General features: G+C 42.5%; 1 long non-coding RNA gene across 1 annotated transcript; it reads left to right on the top strand.

The window, feature by feature from the left end:
• Window positions 1-1,882: 1,882 nt before the first annotated feature.
• On the top strand, window positions 1,883-2,312 carry LOC123094215 (uncharacterized). The gene is made up of 2 exons (XR_006445770.1): window positions 1,883-1,950; window positions 2,040-2,312. It is a non-coding gene; the product is annotated as an uncharacterized lncRNA (long non-coding RNA).
• Window positions 2,313-3,441: the final 1,129 nt, after the last annotated feature.

Genomic DNA, 3,441 nt, shown 5'->3' with positions numbered 1-3,441 from the left:
TAAGGAATATTTGTCTTACAAGGAGTTAAGACCTGGACTTGTATCCGGTTTGTATTAGAGATAGACTAGTCCTAATCCTAACAGGACTCCACATGTAACCCGCCCTTCAAGATATATAAGGAGGGGCAGGGCTCCCCGAAGAGGGACAAGCTACAAGCAAGAAGAAACAATCTTAGGGCTAGACATAAAGAGGAGAGCCGGTTTACGGCGACTCCCTTGTGATGATAATGAGACCTAGCCTCAAACAGCATGTAGGGTTGTTACCGGATGATGTTTCCCGGGGCCCGAAGCTGTCTAAATCCCTGTCTTGTGTTGCATCTCTCGATTCCGCTCAACCCCTCTCAAGCTACCACATAGATGCGTTGGCCTCACGACTAAGTCCTGACACTAAGGACATCTGACGTGACAATTCCACGACACACTAGGAAAATAGAACAATTTCTGGTTACTTATCAAGTTTGGTTATCTCCATGTGGAACCCCTACCGCGTGATGGCCTGATTGTGTTGTCCTGTCTCCATGAGCAGGAGGTAGTAAACCCCAAGCTGCAGGTACTGATTTATATCTTCTCTGTGCAATGACTCAAGATTGATTCTTTTCAATTTCTGGTTATTTCTTAAGTTTGATTATCTCCGTGCAGAAAATCAAAGAACAAATCATTCCATGTTTTGATTAGGTAGGATCAAGAGGAAGGAGTACCTCCATGCTGCAAATTCCGAGGTATTTTTGTAAGGTTCATTTGTCGTTTCATTGTAAAACTATGTGTTGTCCATTTATGATCTTATCGTGATCCTTTCTTCTATCTTGATGACATGGTAACCAATTAACTGCATCCACTTCTATAATATCTCTTCAAATTTAAGAGGAGCTTGGTCTATTTTTTGTGATGGATTTTCCTTATTAGTAATGCTTTATGAGGATCATAAGAAGATTTGTCTCTAATGTCTTTTCTTTACAAGTAATGCTCTTTAATTATGAGGTTCTATGGTGCATGCAATCTATCTGTAAGGAGAGATTATTCCATTAGCCTTGTGTTATTTTTTACTAGAATAGCAGGGTATTTTGAACTTGCAGTTCTAGGTTGGTTAGATCAGGGTTCTTTTTTTTACTGAAATAGTAGGGTACAAAAAGAAAATAAATAACATGGTATTCTAACCTGAAGTTCTAGGTTGTGCATAGTGAAAAGATATTTTCTATCACCAGCTCATTCATGGGAACATTTAAATAGCTTTATCTATGCGATAGACATTTATTTGATTGAATATGCTTGGTGCATTCTTTCTGAGATTTTGCTACTAAACTGTATTTAGAAATAACTCATGCATTACTAATTCCGTACTTGAATGGTTAATGGGCTCACTATAGGTTAATTCTACTTTTTGTTTCATTGATATTTTATTTATCTTCAGGCACTACCAATATATTGCACTATTACTACAACTATCTAGCAAGCTTCACGAGTGAGTACAGGTTGAAGGTTATTACCCGGCAAGCAAATCCACCTCTGCAGGTACGCTTGGTAGCTCATTCTCAAGTGACTTGCAATCTCTACTTACTGAGTTCTTGGTGTTAATTCTACTTCTGTTTGAGCATTCTGTTTTATTTGAAGCTTTGAATTAATCCAGCATTAGCTTTACTAATAATAAATTTGTTTGCCGGGAGCAACTTGAACAAGCTTGCAACTAGAGTGTAAAATAAATTACCTACACAAAATGCAGATGCAGGCCATCGCCAGCGGCTGGCATTCCCCTCCTCGAGGTTGCAGACTAATGATGGAGGACTGCCCCGTGCTTCAGCCACATGCCACTGGCACGTGCTCGTCTTGCCTGTCCCATGCTTGTTTGCCCTCTTTGCTCCACCGGCGCCGCTGCTTCTGCTTCCGTTGCTCGCTCGCCAACGGCAGCACAGGTCCGACTTCAATCTGCTGATTTCTGTCTGGTGAAGCAAGCAAGTGAGCTGACAAAATTTCTATCTGGTGGAGTAGTTAACTATAGATAACTGATTTAGTTAGCGACAAATTTAGTTATTGACTAAATTCAGTAGGTGATCTATGTCTGGTGAAGCAAGAAGGTGATTTATGTCTGGAGCAGTTAACTGAAGATTAATTGGTTCAAGCAAAATTAGTTGATTCAAGCAACAATTTCTTCCCCTGCTCCTGCAAGCCCATCAATGGTTGCTGCTGCTGGTGAGATCTCTCTTCAAAATGTGTTGTTGATGGTGCTGATTTATGCAAGCCCATAAGTTCTTGTTGCTGCTGATTTATGCAAGCCCATATGTTGTTGTTGCTACTGATTTATGCAAGCCCATAAGTTCTGTTGCTGCTGGAAATGTGTCATAATGTGTTGTCACAGCACACTGCTTGATGCACTGTCTGGAGTAGTAACACTGCTGGAACCATAGTTTTAGTCCTCCAGTCTAAGTAGCAGTTCAAAATTCAGTTCAAGCAGCAGTCTTAGCAGTAGTAATGGTTGCTTGATCTGTTTCATGCATGTATATATCATCAGTCTAAGCAGTAGTACTGTTACTATGACTGTTTTGTTGATTAGTGCACCCATGCCATCATCAATTTTTGATCTTGATTTGAAATGTTCATAGAGTACTGCTGGAGTATATGGTTAAGTTTATGGAGAAGACAAGATGAAGCGGACAGGAGAGGTGGCTCGCCCGGCCACCGTTCTACCCCGGTGCTTGTCCGAGTCGAGCAACCGACCCACTAGCTCCCCCTCCCACCGCTGCCTCATCATCTGTGCTGCCGTTGACAGCTTCTCGGTAAGACAGAGATGAGAGTCCAATCTACGGCCTCCCCAGGTTGCATCCATCGGTGAGGAGCGGCCGATCCACGTGTGTGTCGTCCCTGCAGACACGAATGTCAGCGAGAGAGGCCGTTGATAGATCACACCATTGTCTCCCTCTCCCCTGGTGGCACCTCCCCACGTGAGCTCCTTCCATAAATCCCTTGCGCTGCCTCTCTTCCTATTTTTTTGCCAAGGGTATAGTTTTTCTGTGTTGGGGATTAGGCTGGTCACTTAGGATGATAATTGCCTCAAATGATTCAGATTAAGAGTTCTGCTCTAAGATATGTATGTCCTAGATGAAAGGATCGATATAGTTGACTAGAGGGGGTGAATAGGCAACTAAATTTTTTTAGACTATTCTTTACCAATTTAAACTTTGCAGCAAAGTAGGTTGTCTAGATATGCAACTATGTGAGCAACCTATATGATGCAATAACAGCTAGAACAAAAGCAAGCAAGGTAAACAACACAAAAAGCTAGCACAAGTAAAGGCACGAGATAACCAAGAGTGGTGCCGGTGAAGACGAGGATGTGTTACCGAAGTTCCTTCCTTTTGAGGGGAAGTATGTCTCCGTTAGAGCGGTGTGGAGGCACAATGCTCCCCAAGAAGCCACTAGGGCCACCGTAATCTCCTCACGCCCTCCCAC

This window comes from Triticum aestivum, chromosome 4B, assembly GCF_018294505.1.
Source record: "Triticum aestivum cultivar Chinese Spring chromosome 4B, IWGSC CS RefSeq v2.1, whole genome shotgun sequence".
NCBI classification, from domain to species: domain Eukaryota; kingdom Viridiplantae; phylum Streptophyta; class Magnoliopsida; order Poales; family Poaceae; genus Triticum; species Triticum aestivum.
Note: the sequence above shows the minus strand (reverse complement) of the source record. Positions and strands in the feature narration are given on the sequence as shown.